This window comes from Zosterops lateralis, assembly GCF_965231275.1.
Source record: "Zosterops lateralis genome assembly, chromosome: 16".
Taxonomy (NCBI): domain Eukaryota; kingdom Metazoa; phylum Chordata; class Aves; order Passeriformes; family Zosteropidae; genus Zosterops; species Zosterops lateralis.
The window spans coordinates 1,064,296-1,077,293 of record NC_139776.1 but is presented as its reverse complement, the minus strand read 5'-3'; the positions used below and the strand labels follow the sequence as shown (position 1 = coordinate 1,077,293).

The 12,998-nt window shown below is 44.7% G+C and overlaps 1 protein-coding gene across 8 annotated transcripts in view; it reads left to right on the top strand.

Moving 5' to 3' along the window:
• The window catches only part of RIPOR3 (RIPOR family member 3), a 43,297-nt gene that overhangs the window by 3,874 nt on the left and 26,425 nt on the right, over positions 1-12,998 (top strand). For 2 of the 8 annotated variants that reach the window (XM_083873355.1, XM_083873356.1), the window contains exon 2: positions 2,941-3,004. The exons of 3 other annotated variants lie outside the window; for them this stretch is intronic. The gene's annotated coding sequence lies outside the window, so the exon portion shown is untranslated. Of the gene's footprint in view, positions 1-2,231; positions 2,433-2,940; positions 3,005-5,278; positions 6,156-7,611; positions 7,635-12,998 lie in introns of those variants that run through there. 3 more of the 8 variants (XM_083873357.1, XM_083873360.1, XM_083873361.1) reach the window with 3 other exon arrangements.

The window sequence follows — 12,998 nt, the reverse complement described above, 5'->3', positions numbered from 1 at the left end:
TTATTTAAATCTGCACACTTGGTCTTAGCCAAAAAGGCTGAGAAAGAGGGAACAGACAGAGCTGAATTATCCAGACTGTTGTTGGCCAGCGGTGGATTTTGGGAGGTGATTGGCTGGTGACAATCCAAAATTCTAGACAGAGAGTCGTGCAGAGGACATCAGGCAGCTTTAATGGCTACAGGTGCTCAGGGCCCTGGCTCTCATCCCCATCCTCGGGTGCTGCCTCCAGAAGCACAAAAGGGACATACATATTTATGAAATACCAGGTTTTATCCACTTATTTTTTCCCCCAACTTTTCCATTTCTGCTGCCAGTTTATTCTCCCTGAGGACAGACTGCTTTAAACCAGTATGTCTTCAAAGATAGAATGCCTGAAAACTATCATTTTTATTCAATTCAACTTTTTAGGGCAAAAAAACTTGTTTTTTCAGACAGTCAAGGCATTTAATCACTGGTAATTTAGAAGATCAGAACACCAAGATGATCTTGTCATTAATACAGAAATACCCTAAGTGGAGTTACCAAACAGATTTGGAGTTACCAAACAGATTTGGAGTTACCAAACAGATTTATATGTAACTGCTCTAGATGTGAATTTAGCTGTTTCAAATTAAATCATAAAAAAACTCTTTTATGGAAAACATATGCAATTATTATTGGGACAGTAACTGTGTCAGTGACATTTTATTGCTCATCAGAAATGTTCTTTCCATGAATCCACCCCTGATCTGCTTGATGGAGCAGCAAAAAATCTACTTCCATTATTTCCATTATGTAAAATCTGTTGGTCCTCAAGAGCTTGAAGAGCCCTGGATGTTTTGGGAAGAATTTTTTTCACTGAAAGGGTGTTCAGGAGCTGCCCAGGGAGGTTTGGATCCCCATCCCTGGAGGGGTCCCAGGAATTCCTGGAGGTGGCACTCAGAGCTCTGAGCTGGGGACAAGGTGAGGATCAGGAACAACTTGGATTTGATGTTCTGGGAGGATTTTTCCAGCTTTAATCACTCTGTGATTCTGGGAGGGGTCACTCACCCTGGAGCAGCTGAGTTTGACAGACACTTGAGGGGTTTTGGCCTCACAAAACCTGGAGTATCTCATGTGTGGGACAGTGATAACACAGCAATGCTGCTGCAGGGCCGGCAGATAAAAAATCAGCATCAGCTTTACTCCATTGCACAGGGAGAGTTGTGTTTGTGATTAGGGAATGAACCTTGTTCCTCTTAGCTGGATCATTTATTTATTTCACAGAACAGGAACAGCAGTAGCAAAGCCCTCATCGTTTTATTTTAAAAACCCCCTCCTGCCTTCAAGACTCTGTTTACCATGAGAGTTTTCTTTACCCATTGTTGAGATATTTCAAAACTTGCCATTTTTTTTTTTTAAGCTGTGCATAAATATCCCCAGCTGATGTTGTGAGGAAGGCAGGAGGGCTGACCTGACTCCGTGTGCTCACAGATCTCTCTCTGCTCCACGTTCCTGCAGACAGAACAACAACAAAACTTTCTTCTTTGCAGGATTAGATTCATGTCCTGGCCCAGAATTACAGCGCCAGATGTGTTGCCACAGAAACAATTTAAAGGGAGAAGGAATTGTGAGCAAATTGTCTTTCTTGTGGAAAAATGTTTGGGAGCCTCTCCTTGGTTTCCCTGCCTCTATCTATGTGAGAATAAGGGACAATTTTGCTTTTGTTTCCTACATCTGCTAGTGGTTTAAAAATTCTCTATACAGGGTTGAGAATTGAAAAATATTCTATTATGGGCATGACTTAGCTCAGAGACATTTTTTTTTATTAAATCCTGATTCATTTTTAGAAACTTTTTTTGCCTTTAAAAATGTGCTGTGTGCTACTTACCTCCACTTGCAACATGCTTTGGGAAATATTTCCTGTCACATTTCTGTGAACGTAAGAAAACATTTGACTTTCTAGTTATCCCAGGTTTTGATGCTGAGAATTAGGATCACATTTCCTTTATTACAACTGACATGCTGATGAAAAGGGGGAATGTTTACAGGAAATATTTTGATTTAATCTTGCCTAGGAAGCCTTAAAGTAGCCAAAGCCCTTGATTTTAGCAGCATTTCTTTTTCTCAAAACCGTGGATGGTCTATTCAACACTCTTTTTGGATTCTTATGAAAATATTTGTCTGAACAAAATGCAATGTGAATTACCTTAATGTGTCCTTTTGACCACAGCTCAGCATCTTTATCCTGCAGATTTATGTTCTATTTGGGGAGAATAATGAGAGGAACATCCAGAAAGGTCCCAACCCTGGGAAAATTTTTAAAAAAGGCCACAATTCACATATAAAGAGCCTCGTTTCCACAGTTCTTTGTGCCTCATTCCTTTGGGAGGTCTTTGTCCCTGCACATTTTGAAATCCTGCTGGCTGTGGAGCTGAGAGAGCCAGGACTGGCTGGTCTCACCAAGAGCCAAGGTGAAGTTTGGGCCTCTCTGGAGTGAGGGCAGGATTTTGCCATCTGCAGCTGTCTGCAGGATGTTGCCCATGGTTTGGGAGGGAATGGACACACTGAGAATCCTCCTGTCCTTATTTGAGTGTTCACTCTTCCTCTCTGTGAGATTTATGATTATTAAATCTATTTTCTTATAGCCAGACTTTCAAATCCCCCTGGGTGTGGAAATACACAATTTATTACCTTTTTTTACTCGTTCTTACACAAATCTGGGACCTTCACTTTTCCTTTGATGACAGCTGTTTATAACAGAAACATATCCTCGAGTTAGGAGCAGTTCCTTGTGCTTTAGAAATCAGTTTTACCTCATTCCCAGTGTCCTGCCAGAGCACTGGATTGGAATCTCTGGAGCTAGGCTGCATGCCATGTCCCACATTGGAGTCCTGGCAGCTCCACAGGCATCTCCATCACCCAACAAGATCTGCCAGGCCGATAAGAAACTCATTTCTCTCTCTTGCATTCCTTCTCCAGGCACAACTCCAGCCCTGGGTGTGGAAGGAATGCAGAGCTGGGCCCGGAGCTTGTGTCTGCACAGGTCAGAAATGAACTTGCAGTGTGAAATGTGGCTCTGCATCTGCTTTACCTATTTGCAGCTATTTTGCATCCCAGCTCTGTGCTCTGGGAGCTCTTTGGGGTGCAATCAGCCCCTGTGTTTACAGGCTGGTCCAAAGGGGCCCTTAATTAGTTCACATCTCTGCTGTTTGATCCCATGAGAGGGAACTCGGTGTTTCCTCAGGCAGCAGAGCTTTCCCAGACAGGCATTGTAAACTGGAAATATAGGTGCTTGTAATTTTCTTAAAAGCCTCCTTTGGGCCTGAAATGTCTTGTGCTTGGTTGCAGTCCAGTATTGACTAAGACTGGAAAGTGTGAATAATGTCAGTTCAGCTGTATTTGAGTTGTTCAAATGAATTTTAGGACTACGTGCTCTCCAATTATATTTTTCCATAATTCTCTGCACTTACATAACCTCGGTTTTATTATTGAAATTGCCACGGGCTTGAGGAGGGAAATATCATTTTCCAATACTGGGCCTGAACAGATAAACAGAGAGGCAATTCCAAGGCCTCAGTGGGCTTTAAAATCTGAATGTTGGAGTGTAATACGTTTGTGCTTCTCCTGGTGCAGAAGGAACAGCACCTCAACAACCTCCAATTTCCCTCTGCACTGGATTTCTGAAATGTTTCCATGACGTAACTGAAATTTTACAAAGAGGGTTTAGAAGATTTCTCCAGATTATGGGGAAGGATTTTGTTTGATGAGACCTGTAAAGTTCAAACAGCAGGCCAGGCTTTTCCAAAGGGATATTCCAAATTCAGAGCAACCACTGCAGTCCAGTGCAGGGATGTGGCTGAGGCCTGATCTGTGCAGAAAATTCATTTCTGAATTTTTCTGAAGTTTGGCAGGTGAAGGGTTTGTAGCAAGCCAGGGCCTGGTTTTGTACAGTGACAGACAAGATAAGAACATTTACCCTGGATGGATCCTGGGTGGAAATTCCTGGGTTTGAGTCCTTCAGGAGCACACAGTGCTGTGGAAGTTTGTTGTAAATGTCACTGCACATTTCTTAGTGCTGTTAGTGCAGCACCAACTGCCCAGACTGGATGGAAACGTGTCACTGTTGTCTGAAATGGAGATATGTCAGAAATATTCAGAAATATACAGAAATATCCCTTCAGTGAGGCACGACAGGCACTGAGACAATAGAGCTGCCCTTTGTGTAACTCTGCTGAGGTCACTGCAGCTCCTTCCTAATTCCACCGAGGCCCAGTCCTGCCTCTCCCTTTTTCTGAAGGGTTCACATGCCAATGTGTTGTGCAACAACATCATTTGTTCACAAATAAAGCAGAATTTAAATAACCTTAGAGGGAATCAGCATGGGCATCCCTGCAAACAAACTGCAGAACTGCAAAACATTTGAGTAGCAATGGAAAGTATCTCCAAAGTGCTTGAGCTTGGGTTCTTCAAGAACAAACCCACAATTGTGAGGAGAATGTGCTCTGCAGGAGAAGGTTTTGGGTGAGGACACACTCTGCATCTCCTGTAAGGGCTCCAGTGTAGGAGCATCTGTGGAGGGCAGGGAGAAGGAACTCTGCAGAGCTGAGATATTCTAGAATATGTGGATTTATTGCAAAGGTCGTGTGTAAAAAGGGCTTTTCCTTCAGCCACCAGCCTGGGCTGGAGGGAACCCCAAAGAGAGAGGGAGAGAGAATAAGAGGGTGAGAGGTAAGAGAGAAGGGAGAGAGAGAGGTAGGAGCAAGAGAGACAGAGAGAGGTGGCAGGGTCAGAGCACAGGGGTCAGAGAGCAAGAGAGGTAGAGCCAGAGAGAGAGAGCGAGGTCCTTGTTACAATCCATTCTATCTCCTTTTGTGATGAATATTCTAATTTACAGTGACCAACCAACACAAGACACAAAATCCTATAGAATCTACACACAGCCCATAAGAACTACTACATTACCATGTGTTATATTTTAAACTCTAAAAACTCCTCTTTCTTTTTTGTTACATTGACCTTTGGATCCCTCAGGCAGCAGAAGGGGATTGTTCAATCCAAGGGGATTCTCCTTCAGCTGCCCAGGCTGTTGTTTTCAGGTTATAGAGTAACTAAGACTCAATATCCTACAACTCAAAGCCAGCTTTCATTTCTATTTCGATTATCAGTTTCATATTTTCAGAATCTTTTGCTAAGCAATCATATTTATAAAGATTCCCTGATTCATCGTCCCCAACGCTCCAGTTCAGACACAATTCCTGTGCTGGTTTCCCCAGAGCTCTGCTAACAGGTGATGAATCTTTTCCCCCTGTGTGTGTGTGTGTGTGAATTTAACTACTTTTAGTTTCCTTTAAAGCAATAAGTAAGGCTCCTTTGACCTGTAATTGTCAGATTATGTTTACAGTACAGTAAAACTGTGTCTTCTCATAAAATATCCCTCTGGAGGAAGCCAAGTCCACGTTCCTGTTAGATCATCAAATGCTCTGCCTGCTGTAATTGTGTCAGAGTCTGGATTTAATCCTGGATCTGCATCAGTGTGTTGCTGGAGTCACTTGTCGATATATTTTGGGTCTGAATGGCCATTTCTGAGCCGTGCAGATGACCCAGGGGTGATTCCTGCCAGGAAAGGCTCTGCTCTGTGCATGGTCCATCCCTGCAGGGCCTCACCCGTGGGAGCTCAGAGCATCCCTGCTCCAGAGATGCTGAGTAAACCAGCCCAAGGTCTAAGAAAACCTCCTTGTGATGCTGAAAAAGAGGAAACACTAAGCAGATGTGCTCGTTGCAGTAAAAGCTTTGGGTCCTCAGGGGACAAACAATTGGGTTCACAGTCTTTGAAGAGATCTGAGACAGAGAGCTGATTGATTTTTTTTCGTGCACAAAGCTGAAATGCATTTCCATGAGTGACTCTTGCCGTGTTTGCTGATGGTATTCATAACATTTCAAGGGACCTTAAATTACATTAACTTTTGGCCTAAATGCTGGAGTGGTTTGATCTTGACTGATCCTGCTGAACAACTTCTGCTTAGCACTTCCAGTTGTGTCTGCTCTTTTTTTTTTTTTTTCTTTCCCAGTGAGCAGCTCTCGTGTGCTTGGGCTGGGTGTTCTGGGGGCCCTGACATTTCCAGGAATTTGTTATCTCTGCCAGAGGCCTCGTCACTGTCACTCCTTGATAAGTGGGGAAGTAAACACGTTTTCTGGTGAGACACTGCTCCTTCAGTGGCTGAGCACCAGTCTGATTTCATTGCACACCGTGGTCCTCCAGAGAAAAACTCTTCTGCCACTCATTAATTCTTAAAACTGTATTTATTGTGTGATTTTCGTTCTAACTTATCTACTCCTTTCTCCCTTTTAATGTGGAGGTTTTTTCTTGATTACAAATTTCAGTCACATTGGAGCCATCACTTCCTAGTCTTGCTAGAAACACTTCTGAAATAAGTGTGGCAACTCTTTACCTTCTAATGGATACAAAAAAGGAGTTTTCACATGGCCAAACAGATTCCTTCTGTGAAAAACTCGAATTAAATGGCACTAACAAAAACCCAGGGCTGAAGGAGGGGGTTTGCAGAGGCAGATCTCAGTCAGGCTCTGATGGAGGCACAGCCACTCTCCTTTGGGGATGTGCTGTCAGAACTGGTTCTGTGAGCCCTCCCAGCCAGACCTGCAGGAAAACAACTTTAGAAAAACCACTTGGAACAGCCCTGGCTGGGTGTCCTCTCTAGGCTGGAGGGGATTTAGGGGGCTCTCCAGGAAGCAGCAATCTCTGTAGGGTTTGTAGTGTTTCCTGGGCAAAGGATGCCCAGAACTCAGGACACGACTTTGCCTCCTCTGGTTCTAGAACTTTCCAGAGAGTGTTGCTGGGATTCTCTTTAGGATTGAAACAATCCAAAGCTGTTTTCCAGGCAGGGCCAGACTGACTAAACTTGAATATCTGGTTTAAAAGTAAATGTAGCCCAGTTTGGACTGCATTTCCCTCAGCTGCTCACTGCACCATTTGTATCTTTGTGAACATCAGTCTTTCAGCTGTTTCCAAAGCCATCTCCTTTTTGCATGTTTTAATATCTAAGAACCAATTAGTTCCATTTTGTTTTCTTTGGAAAGTTTGCAATTAAACATTCTTTCAAGTGGGCTTTATTTAGCTAATTCCATCACAAAAAATAAGCTCCAAGGGAATGAAGAGAAGTTCAAGCTTGCCAATGTTTATTTTTTTATTATTAATAATTTATATTATGGGAGTCCCCAGGGGAACTAGGGCCCCACTAAACCCAGTTTCCTCTGCATGTAATGACTGTGTCTCACAAGGGTTTATTCAGCACAAGGTTCCTTTTTGCTCCTGTGCAAGGGACCTGCTCCACACTGCAGGGCAAGGACTGATGAAGAGCAGATAAAAACCAAGCAGGAATCATTGTTTTAATGAAGCTTCAGCCAGGCACCAGGGGGAGAATCTGATGCATCTTTTCTAAAAAAGAAATAAAGGCCACACTTATGTGTTTTTCCAGTCTGAGTGCCAAGTCATGACCTCCAAGGCCTTGTTGATGATCTCTGAAGTGATGGCAATGCTCCCAGTGACTCTGGTGGGAGCAAGACTGGCCAGAGGAGTGATGGTACTAAAATCTTTATCTCCCTCTGAACAAGCAGCAGAGGACTCTTTACATTTTAAAAACGTGCTAGTGGGCAAAGTGTAAAAAATGCCCTTGTTTAGTCAGATTTCTATCAGGAGTTATGGTTTTCACAGGTCTGATCCTCAGGAATTGCTCTGCCTTGTGTTTTACAGAAGTCTTGAGTAATTCAGAGTCCCTTCAGAGCTGTTGGATGGAAAGTGACCCTGAGGCAGCCCCTGGGTGTCTGTCAGTGGGTTGGTTTGAGGGGTTAGAGCAGTTCCCATCACCTGGGGACCCCTGTGTGGGGTGAGGGTGTAAATATTATCAGGATGAGCAGGACAGTGGGGTATTGTTGGGATGTGCAGGGCTGTGGGGTGTAAATATTGTTGTGATGAGCAGGGCTATGGGGTGTAAGAATTGTCAGGATGAGCAGGGCTGTGGGGTGTAAATATTGTTGGGATGATCAGGGCTGTGGGGTAAATTGTCAGGATGATCAGGATGTGGGGTATTGTTGGGATGATCAGGGCTGTGGGGTGTTGTGATGATCAGACTGTGGAGTGAATTGTCAGGATGATCAGGGCTATGGGGTGTAAGTATTGGGATGATCAGGACTATGGGGTATTGTCAGGATGATCAGGGCTGTGGGGTGTAAGAATTGTTGGGATGATCAGCGCTGTGGGATATTGTCAGGATGTGCAGGACTGTGGGGTATTTTTGAGATGATCAGGGCTGTGGGCTATTGTTGGGATGATCAGGGCTATGGGGTGTAAGAATTTTTCAGGATGATCAGGACTGTGGGGTGTAAGTATTGGGATGATCAGGGCTGTGGGATATTGTCAGGATGATCAGGGATGTGGGGTGAATTGTTGGGATGATCAGGGCTGTGGGGTGAATTATCAGGATGATCAGGGCTGTGGGATATTGTTAGGATGATCAGAACTGTGGGATATTATTGGGATGATCAGGGCTGTGGGGTGTAAGTATTGGGATGATGAGGGTGTGGGGTGCCAGTTCCTCCAAGCCAGTGCAGCCCTGCAGATTTTCCTCCTGGAGGAATCCCCATCTTCCTCCCTCTCCTTTCTGTGGCAGCATCAGCCTTTGCAGAACTCTCTCCAAAATTCCAGAGGCAAGAGCAGGTCAGGAGTTTTCCTGACCACATTCCTGTCCTCATGAGCTCAGTTTAAAGGGGGTTAACATCTGGTTCCAGGCACAGCTGTGTGTTGGGATGGAGGGCTCTTTCTCTGCACACAGAAATCACTGAACCTGCCCATTTAACACACAGATTTTATAGGAGCTAGAGCTGGGCCCTGCTCTAGTTCACCTCATTAAAAACAGGCCCAAACCAAATAAAAGCAGAGAATAACAGTGTTAAAAAATGCGGGCCATGAATGTCAGTGTGTGTGTAAGGAATTGGTAAGAAGTGGAGGGGAAAGTAGGGATATACCCACAGACATTCACAGTTCTTGGGTTTCCCCACAAGTAAATATTTGGCTTTAAAGCATAAACCTTTTGTCCCTTCTATTTCTCTCTTCTATGAAATTTTGTATACTTTTCCCTTTTTTCAGTGTCCTTTTTGGACACTGATCCTAACTTAGCAACTTCTTTATTTTTGTGGCACGAGATTATCTCAGTAACATTTATGGGAATAAACCATGGTTCCCATAGGAAGTGGGCTGGATGATTCAATCCTTAGTGAAGGGACAATTTTCCTGGTCAGACAGGTAAATGACAACACTTTGTCCCACTTCAGAAGCACCAGGGTATTGTGAGTCACAGAATTCACTTTTTGAAGGTAACAAATTACACCCCATGTGCTGCTGGACGTCAGATTTCACTCTTGCTGGAGGTTCATCCTCTGATTTGGTTAAACTCCCTTCTCAGTGTAATAATCAAAGCATTTATCTGTCCATCGTGGTGCTGCTATTGAAACTCAGCCTTGGGACTTTCCACAGCCCTAAGGCTGAGATGAGGGACCTTCACAAGTCATAATTAACCTGGAGAAGGGTTCCTGCAGGAGCAGGGCTGGCTGGAGCCATGGGCACAGCTGATGGGTCTGTTTGTGACACACATTCAGGCCAGGCTGGGGAGAGCAGGGAGAGAGGACTGTGTTCCTCAGGAATGATCCCTAATGAGGTCTGTGTTATACAGGAATGATCCCTAAAGAGGTCTGTGTTATACAGGAATGATCCTTGGGGCTCATCATTAATGAGGAGGAGCCTCTCAAGGCCGGAGCTGGAGGGATTCAGTGTCTCAATGCCAGGCAAGTTTTCCTTTGGCCCAAATGGAGGAGCCTGTGCATCACTGTGAACTGCTCTGCCTCAGCTCCTGCTTCTTCTGGATGGGAGTTCGGGTGGAAGAATTTGGTGCAGGATTTTGGATGCAGAGATTTTGGTCCAGGAATTTGACTGCAGGGATTTGGGTGCAGGATTTGGGCACAGGAATTTGAGTGCAGGAGTTTGGGTGCAGGAATTTGGATGCAGGATTTTGGGTGCAGAAATTCGCGTGCTGGATTTCGAGTGCAGGAATTTGATGACAGGATTTAGGTGGAGGGATTTGTGTGCAGGATTTGGGTGCAGGAATTTGGGTGCAGGATTTTCAGTGCAGGATTTTAGGTGCAAGGTTTTGGGTGCAGGATTTAGAGTGCAGGATTTCAAGTGTAGGAATTTGTGTGCAGGAATTTGAGTGCAGGGATTTGGGTGCTCCCAGTGAGGCTGAGCTGTAGCTGAGGAAGCAGCATGTCCTGCCCTCAGAGCTGCCACATTCCTGGAGCCCTGCCCCAGCCCTGCAAGGGTGTCATCCAGCTGGGAACTGACACCAGAGCAGCAGAGCCAGCCCTGTGCTCATAAATCAGCTGGTGATGGGTGAAGGGGCTGTGCCAGGGCCCAGAGGGCTCCCAGCACCTTGGGGAGCTGAGAACAGGAAAGGGCTGTGCCATGGGCTGGCCCAGGGTGAAAACAGGATTGGGTTATGGGCAATCACTGCAGCTTTTCTCAGTCCAGCCTTGCCAAAAGGCCACGGTGGGGTTTGCAGGCAGCTGGGACTCCCAGTTCCACATTTCCATGGGGGAAATGATCTCTGCTGAGCCCCCCAGTGCTGCTGCTGCTGCTGCTGCTGGGAGGCACCAGGTGGCCACAACATCATCCATGTATTGAAAAAGAATTTCCAGGTCTTTAACCAGGTCAGGCCAAGTCCTGCTGCCAGATCCTGCTGGGAGTCTGGAATAAATGGCTGATGAATGTCCTCTGGATGTGCTCACCATCACTGGGAGCAGGAGGGGAGCTGAGCTGGAAAGTGATTGGAAATACAGGAACATTTGGGGTGCAGGTTTGAAAAGCAGCTCGCCCTGGACTTGAAATTTGAGTGGTGTGTTCAAAGAATCCCCCAGAAACGGGGCCATCAGACCTGACCTCCAGCACAGGATGAGCTGCCTGCCTGTGATATTCAGATTTATTTCTGCCCAGGAATGGACTCCAGAATGCCATTTCCAGGAGCTGGCACAGAGCTGTGGGAGGGCCTGATGAGTAAAGCAATAACCTGGATTAAAGCTGTTTATCTGATTTTCTTTTAATGGCTGAAGTTTGGCCAGGAGGAAAGGATGTCAGATCTGCAGTATTTAAATATATATTCAAGAGTTGAACCTGCATGAATAAAATTTGCAAAAGTACCAAAACTTGTTACACACTGAAGTCCTCTCTTTTTAAATAATGAAAGCTCTGAATGTAATTCTTATTAAAAAAATCAATTGAAGTGGCTCTTAAGAGCCTAAAGTACCTGTGGGGGTGGGATTATATTCCTGAATCGTTTGACATTTTCAGCAGATGGGAGTTTGGTGCAGAGTAAAGGGCCCAGCTCATAATCTGAGTTAAACAGGTCAAGAAATTCTGTGGAACTTGTGCAGCCAAAGGTCCCATCCACAGCAGAACTGTGATGTCATTGCTCATGTTGCTCAATCTTAACCCAGCAGAAATGTCTGATGAAGGGCTGGGAGCCCTTTGAGTCCCTTCTCTCCCTTTTCTCAGATCTGTTTGAACAGATAAAAGCTGGATCTCGAGCACACATTTCTGTGTCTGCAGGGGCTCTCCCTGTGAGTGCTGGGCAGCTCCAGCTCCCAGCAGTGACAGCCACAGCTCCTGCTGGAGAAAAATCCACCAAACCTGCTCAGGTTCTGCTGGGAATCCTCTGCTGGGAGCTCTGGCCACTGACTGGTTTTGTCTGAAGAAAAAAATCCCTCTTTGCTTGTGTTAAAACACCCATTTTGAGGCGTATTCTGAGATAAAGGGCACTGTGTGTCTCCCTAATCCAAATTATTTCTCTTCTTTTGAAAGATAATTTTTCCTCAGTTCTGCCCATTACTGTATAAAGAGAATGTTTGTCAAACAGCTGAGCAAAACCACTTCAGCCATGAGGGGTCTGGATGATAAATTTGGAATGTTTATGCAGCACAGTAGACATTGCTCCCGAGGTCAATGGTTCTGCTGAGGAATGCTGGAGAGCAGAGATTAAACTCGGGGTGTTTTCCCAGGGGATTCACTTCACTCCTGCCTCACCCAGCCCTGAGCACCTCCAGGAAAATAATTGTGATTACATAGGGGCAGTTAAATCCATTCTCCCCAGGTTTTGGAATAAGCAAGAAGAAAAATAATTGTGATTACATCAGGACAGTTAAATCCATTCTCCCCAGATTTTGGAATAATCAGGAATAAAAATAATTGTGATTACCTTGGTGCAGTTAAATCCATTGTCCTTAAGTTTTGGAAGAAGCAAGAAGTAAAATAATTGTGATTACATTGGGGCAGTTAAATCCATTGTCTTTAGGTTTGGAAATAAGCAAGAAGTAAAATAATTGTGATTACTTTGATGTGATGGCAGGTAAACATAGCCCGGTTTGCAAAATCAGTCTTAAATTTAACTTATGCTGAAGATTTTTTGGTGTAATTATGGTGGGGTTGTCTCTCCACCCATGAAGTGATGCAGAATACATTTCTGTCAGCTAAAAGCCTGATCCTTATGCAACTGATGCAGCAAAACAGTTATTCTGGTAGAGTTTATTCTGAATTCAGGGACACAGAATGAAGACACAGCAGCTTTGACTGAGGTTTTTGGGTTTTTTTTAACCTTAGGGGAACAGGAATCCTTTCCTCTAGCAGGAATTCACCCAGTGGAGCCCTCAGAGATGCTCACACAAAAACACAGCCACTGATCTAAAGCACAAAAACACGAGCAGGAACTTTTTGCAAGTGGGTGAATCATGTTTTCCTCAGGGAATTGTTGAAACCATTGTGCCCAGAAACAATTAGAGATGGGAAAAAGGCTGGAAAGGCTGAGCCATAAACACAAACACCATTATTTTGTTTGTAGAGGGTGAAGGTCACTTGGCTGGAGGAGCATCCTCAGAGAGAGGAGCAGAAGGTGCAGTTGGACATTGGGTCACACCAGAGCTGA